Source organism: Ovis canadensis, chromosome 5 (assembly GCF_042477335.2).
Source record: "Ovis canadensis isolate MfBH-ARS-UI-01 breed Bighorn chromosome 5, ARS-UI_OviCan_v2, whole genome shotgun sequence".
NCBI classification, from domain to species: domain Eukaryota; kingdom Metazoa; phylum Chordata; class Mammalia; order Artiodactyla; family Bovidae; genus Ovis; species Ovis canadensis.
In genome coordinates, this window is record NC_091249.1 from 96192692 (window position 1) to 96199989 (window position 7298).

At 38.7% G+C, this 7298-nt stretch overlaps 1 non-coding gene across 1 annotated transcript; it reads right to left on the reverse strand.

Annotated features, from left to right (window-relative positions):
- Positions 1-1176: 1176 nt before the first annotated feature.
- TRNAC-GCA (transfer RNA cysteine (anticodon GCA)) lies at positions 1177-1248 on the reverse strand. The gene has a single exon. It is a non-coding gene; the product is annotated as a tRNA-Cys (tRNA).
- Between the last annotated feature and the right edge of the window lie 6050 nt (positions 1249-7298).

The following is a 7298-nucleotide window of genomic DNA, read 5'->3' on the forward strand; positions in this document are numbered from 1 at the left end:
GGTTTGCCTTGGAAACGAACAGAGATCATTCTGTCATTTTTGTGATTGCATCCAAGTACTGCATTTTGGACTCTTTTGTTGACCATGATGGCTACTCCATTTCTTCTAAGGGATTCCTTCCTACAGTAGTAGATATAATGGTCATCTGAGTTAAATTCACCCATTCCAGTCCATTTTAGTTCGCTGATTCCTAGAATGTCGACGTTCACTCTTGTCATCTCCTGTTTGACTGCTTCCAATTTGCCTTGATTTGTGGACTTATCATTTCAGGTTCCTATGCAATATTGCTGTTTACAGCATCAGACCTTGCTTCTATTACCAGTCACATCCACAACTGGGTGTTGTTTTTGCTTTGGCTCCATTCCTTCATTCTTTCTGGAGTTATTTCTCCACTGACCTCCAGTAGCATATTGGGCACCTACTGGCCTGGAGAGTTCCTCTTTCAGTATCCTATCATTTTGCCTTTTCATACTGTTCATGGGGTTCTCAAAGCAAGAATACTGAAGTGGTTTGCAATTCCCTTGTTCAGTGGACCACATTCTATCAGGCCTCTCCACCTTGACCTGCCCGTCTTGGGTGGCCCCACACGGCATGGCTTATTTTCATTGAGTTAGACAAGGCTGTGGTCTGTGTGATTAAATTGACTAGTTTTCTGTGATAATGGTTTGTGTGTCTGCCCTCTGATGCCTCTTGCAACACCTACTGTCTTACTTGGGTTCTCTTACCTTGGACGTGGAGTATCTCTTCATGATTGCTCCAGCAAAGCACAGCCGCTGCTCCTTACCTTGGACTAGGGGTATCTCCTCACAGCCACCCCTCCTGACCTTGAACTTGGGGAAATTCCTCTCGGCCCTCCTCGCCTGCGCAGCCACCACTCCTTGGATGGGGTTGCATCAGGTTGAAGTGAAGTGAAAGTGAAGTCACTCAGTTGTGTCTGACTCTTTGTGGCCCGTGGACTATAGCCCACCAAGCTCCTCCATCCATGGGATTCTCCAGGCAAGAATACTGGAGTGGGTTTAGGTAACTTAAAAGAGAGAAAGAAAGTGAAAGTGAAGTCGCTCACTCTTGTTCAACTCTTTGAAACCCCGTGGACTCTAGTCCACCAGGCTCCTAGGTCCATGCAGTTTTCCAGGCAAGAGTACTGGACTGGGTTTCCATTTCTTTCTCCAGGGGATCTTCCCAACCCAGGGATCGAACCTGGGTCTCCTGCATTGCAGGCAGATGCTTTACCGTCTGAGCCACCAGGGAAGAAGAGGGATATTAGGAGAATTCCTATGTCTTATCTTTTTTTTTCTTTCAGAAGAGAGGTGAGATCAGTTTAAAAAATGAATGTGATCATTAGAAGTCTAGAAAGTAGCTCCATTTCTTTTTCAAGCCTTGTTTTCCCCCACCCCCCAAATCTGTTTTCCCTCCTGCTAATGGTGCTTTTGGGGGGAACCTTAGAAAAATTTACTTTTCCCATACCCTGAATTAATATTAGTATGGAGATACAACAGTGAGAAAACTGGTGTCTTACCTTCCTTAAGAGATCTTCTGTGTTAATAAATCAGTAAATTAAGCAACTTTTTAGCATATTTAAATGTATTCTCCATATAAAATAAAAGTTTTCAAAGCATTGTCGCATTTAGTATTTCACTTGATCTGAACAACAGTCCTAAAAGTAGAAAGTGAAGACATTTTTGTTATTAATATGACACTAATGACATCATGAGAAACACTGGACTGGAAGAAACACAAGCTGGAATCAAGACTGCCGGGAGAAATGTCAATAACCTCAGATATGCAGATGATACTACCCTTATGGCAGAAAGTGAAGAGGAACTAAAAAGCCTCTTGATGAAAGTGAAAGAGGAGAGTGAAGAAGTTGGCTTAAAGCTCAACATTCAGAAAACGAAGATCATGGCATCTGGTCCCATCACTTCATGGCAAATAGATGGGGAAACAGTGGAAACAGTGTCAGACTTTATTTTTGGGGGCTCCAAAATCACTGCAGATGGTGACTGCAGCCATGAAATTAAAAGGCGCTTACTCCTTGGAAGAAAAGTTATGACCAACCTAGATAGCATATTCAAAAGCAGAGACATTACTTTGCTGACTAAGGTCTGTCTAATCAAGGCTATGGTTTTTCCTGTGGTCATATATGGATGTGAGAGTTGGACTGTGAAGAAGGCTGAGCGCTGAAGAATTGATGCTTTTGAACTGTGGTGTTGGAGAAGACTCTTGAGAGCCCCTTGGACTGCGAGGAGATCAGCCCTGGGTATTCTTTGGAAGGAATGATGCTAAAGCTGAAACTCCAGTACTTTGGCCACCTCATGCGAAGAGTTGACTCATTGGAAAAGATTCTGATGCTGGGAGGGACTGGGGGCAAGAGGAGAAGGGGACGACCCAGGATGAGATGGCTGGATGGCATCACCAACTCGATGGATGTGAGTCTGAGTGAACTCCGGGAGATGGTGATGGACAGGGAGGCCTGGCTTGCTGACATTCATGGGGTCACAAAGAGTCGGACACGACTGAGCGACTGAACTGAACTGAATGGCATTTCATATTTATAGGTCATCTTATAATATGCCAAGTGTTTTCATATAACTTTCTCATTCCTACTTAGAACAAATTATCAGAGTACCAGAACAATTTGCAATAGAATAAATACGAGTAGTTAATATTCATAAAAGTTGTTCAAGGTCATTTAAAGACCAAAGAAATAAGAATTAAAGTTACCAAAAAATATTTTTACTTGTCAAATAATTGAGGGAATGGCATGCTCAATTTTGTTAAGGGCATGTGTTGGCAAAACAGGTACTGTTATGTGCAGCTGGTAAAGCTGTAATTTGTTACACCTTTCTGAATGACATTTGGCACTAGGAATTTATTCTGAGGAAAAATGAGGGATATAAACATAAGTTTACTTGTAAATGAATTCATTACAGGATTATTTATAACACAGAATACCAGAAACCACATTTTTCTGGGTAATTGTAATTTGAGGCAGTCATCTTGGAACATGAGATCTTGGGAAGGTAGACCCTGTAATGTGAAACAATAATTGGAAGAATGCTGGGATCATCGCTCCCCTATCTGCACTGACATCCCCGGAGTTTAGTGTGAGAAAAATAAAATGCTTATGTAGGACACTATTCCTTTTTTGTTGTTGTTTTTCTTTTTTCTTTTTTAAATTACTAAAATATGTTAACACATTTACAAGAGACTTGGAAAATACAGAACAAAGTTACATGTAGTTCCACCATATTTTATAATCATTTTTTAAAGTAGATTAATTAAGATTTTTAGTCAGAGTTTCAATGTCAAAGTCTCAAAAATTAATAGGATGAAATATACAGGAAGAAAGAAGGATGTAGTGGATCTGAAAAGCACTATGAACCAATTCCACTGCTATGGACCAAAGCATACTAAGATTTACACAATTTTCACACAAAAGTAGGATACAAATTCTATTCAAGTTCCCCTAGACTATAAACTAGAAGACACTGGAACATATCCAGGGACATAGAACAAGGTGGAAAAATTTCCTGGTCTAAAGATATTGAAATCAGTAGGGCACTATTCTCTGGGGATTCATTAATTATAGCCCAACCTAATTTTAACTGGCAAAGAGGATACTCACTTGCTTGTGCATTTATTTAATCCATAAAATATATCTTAGGTAAACTTTCACTCTCTTTGTTACAAGCATAGAGTCTGTATTATTAAGGAAACTGTAGGAGTGAGTCTACATGGTAACAACTTTGCCCATTGCAAAGCCCGTAGATACTGGAAGCCTAAAGTTATTTTAAAAACTATTGAAATGTATGTCTCTGATTAAACTGGCTTAGGTAATATCCTTTATTCTGATTCTAGGACTTGATGATCCTGAGATTTCTCTTAGCTTTATGAGTCTATGGCTGATTTAGCAGCCACATTTATTATTTAAAGAAAGCGAGAAAGATGGTGTTAAACGTTCCTCAAAGTGGAATTGAAGTTTTAATTATTACAGGACATATGGGTGAGAGAGACACTGAACAGCTCAATTCTGAGCCCAATCATTTTTCTGTGAATATTTAAAAATACTACAGTGTGGCTATCCAATTAAAACACTCTTGGTTGGCGTTTGTTTGCTTTCACTAGGCACTAGTCATTCAAGTCATTACAGCACTTCCAAATTAATGAAGAGAAATCTTTTTATAAAGTAGTGATTAAAACTCCCTTAATTTTCACTCAAACAAAATCAGTGCTACAAAAACTATGCAACCCTTTTGGCTATGGCTGCATATTTTGTGATGTAAATTAAAGGCCGCCATTAACAATGAAATCTGCAAAGCTGAGTTCAGTGTACTGAGCTGTAGGAAATTCTCCAATTTCTTCTCTTTCTGAATTATTATAGTAAACACGCCAGACTTTTAAACTATTATAACAACTTTACTTAAAGAAGGCAGTCTCTCTTCTTCAGATGCCCTCTCAGAAGTCTTCTCTCTCTCTCTTTTTTTTGGTGACAACCCTCATGTTGTTTAACTCTTCTATAGCATCTTATGTTATTTATTATTGTATCCTTTCTCCCTCTCTCCAAGCCTTTTTTCTTCTTTCTCAGTTGTTGAAATCAAAGTGTTGGTGCTACTATGGATAAGGAGAATATAAAATACCTCTTTGAATAAATGTTCCCCCCGGACACTAACATAGATGAACGTCAGGGCAGTGAACCTGTCATGTGTGACCCCAGGTCATGCGTCTACGGAGGATAGCTCTGCGCTTCTGGAAGCATCCTGGGCCCTTTTAGTTTCTGTCCTGCCCCCTGTCCTGCTGTGTTCTGCCCTCTGTCTAGCTCTTGGATGAAGTTTCTTTCTTCCCTGCTGCCTCTTTTTCCTTTACCGTGTTATCCTGGGGCTCAAATAGTCTTAAGGTTCCATCTTCTTCCCTACACCCACTTCTTTGGGGACCTCTTTTTATGCTTGTGGTTTCACCTATTATGAAAACAGACACCAAATATATTTCTCCCGTTCCAGCTTCTGGGCTCCTTACTGGACATCAGTACTAGAACTTGTATTTAAAGCCCAACTCCTTTTCTTTCCCCTTTACAAACCAGTCCTTTGATGTCACATTTTTACAACCCTATCAGCACTTTTCCAGTCGCCCAGACCCTGAAATTCTGATATCCTCTCCTCTAATCAGGCATTCCTTTGCCGTATCTCCTGCATCCATCCCTTCCTTTCCATTCCCTCTGACACCAGGCTGGCTGCATTTGCTGTGAGATCAATTGCAGGGAATCTGAAAGGACTACATAGAGATTAGTTTATGCTCTCAGTGTTTTCAGCCTCTCCCTCATGGTCTCCTTTGTCTTTGGGATTGAATCCCTTTATACTGCATTGGAGGGTTCACACAGTTTACCTTCTAAATACCTTTGCAGTTAATCTACTTCTCTCACACAAACCTTCCATTCCAATCCAACTTAACTAATCACTATTCCTTTAATATTATTTCTCTTTGTTCACGCTGTTCTTTCTACCCAAACATCCTGAGTATGTTTCTCCAGCAAAAGCCCACCCTTTCTTTAAAGTACAATTTAAACTTAAACCCCCTTTCATGAGCTTCTGTTAACATGAAGTTATATATGCAGCCTTTTGAGCTCAATGATGAGCTTTAATAACATTTCTTCTTATTTATCAATTTTTTATAACATTTTGTTGCTTGGCATATTTTAATACATTTTATCTCTAGTTTTAGATTATAAACTACTTGAGGGCAAGGAGTTTATTTGTATTTTCCACAGTTAATAGGAAGGTTCAGCATATCAGATGACTGATTGCTGCCTGGAGGTTGTGTCATCTATTATAAAAAACTATTTACCTCCTTTCTTTCCATGAATGATGAATGATTCTGAAATTATTCATAATAGCTACCTACATAATAGGAACTGAGTTGTCTTGAAGACATGTACTTAATTTTATTACCACTTGTATACCAATGTGGGTTTTAGTCTATTTTATTCTGCCCTGGGGGGATTCTCAGTGTCTTTAGAACTCTAGGGTTTTATTTATCCCTGGTAAATAATACCATCATGCACAAAAGGAAATCAGCAAAACAAATTTCCTCATTGTATAACTACACACAAAACTGCCAGATTTAAACTATTTGAGAACAGGAACTACCCCCATAAGATTTCTCTGTTAAAATCCAGAAAGCTTTGAAGACACTTCCAAGGCTAAAAGTAACACAGAGTCAAGTCAGGAGTCCAAAAGGGGTGGGGTGGGGGGGAAACCCCGCTAAGGAAAACACTTATCCCCAGAAAGATACTGTAGTTATTGTTGTCTGGGGCAAGATCCTTTTCTGCCCCCCACAAAATAGTGTGTACTAACAATTAAGCTGAGTAGATTCCTTTTCAGCCTTTGAAAGCAAGAGTTGGTAACCAGCAGTAAGAAAACTAGTATAATGACAGCAGCTTTCTAAGATAAAAAGCCACTTGCTTAAATTTCAGCATGAAATCAAAATTTTTAAATAAATGGAATTCATGTTTGGAAAGGCAGTTCACATAATTTGCAATACTTTCACTATTCTTTCACAAAAAAGTGTAGGAGAGCATGACCAGAAAATGATTCAGTTGCTGACAGAGTCCTTTGTTCTCAAATGTGAAGTAATTTTGATTTTTTTTTTATATTGAAAGTAGCATTGAGTTATAGCCACCCTGGAGTTGTAAAGATCTAGAGAGTCCTCTGTTTAAAATAATTTTTATTGTTTCATCTATAAGTAGAAATATTAGAATTCAATTTTCCGTAAAATGCATTCAAGTATTCATTAAAATATTCCAAGCATATTTCCCATAGCTTCTTTTTTGCATTCACTTTTCCAGGCAAACTAAATTAGTAAATGCTCACATGATATAATTCCCCACCTCTGAATCTCTGCTTATATTGTCTTTCCCACAGAAATCTCAGGAGATTGCAGTATATAGGCAAACCAGTCTTGAGTCATTTAAGGTATAACTAACCACACCCTTTCTTATAGCAGGCAAATATGGATTCAAATTCAACCTTAAATTATATCAAAGTTGTCTAGCACATACTCAATTCCAGCTACTGGATGAATATCATCTTATATCTAGCAAAGAGAGGACCTGTAAAGAGTTAAAATAGTGGGTATATAAACCACACTGGCAATTTGAAATGGTGACCTTAGAAAAATATCACAGTCTCTAATTTTTGGATCTTAAGATATTTGCTGAAAGAGCAAGAGCCTAGAGTTTTTAACATCTAGATTTCATTTTCAGGACTCCATAGAGCATTTTTATAACACACCAAGTCTGCAGTCAT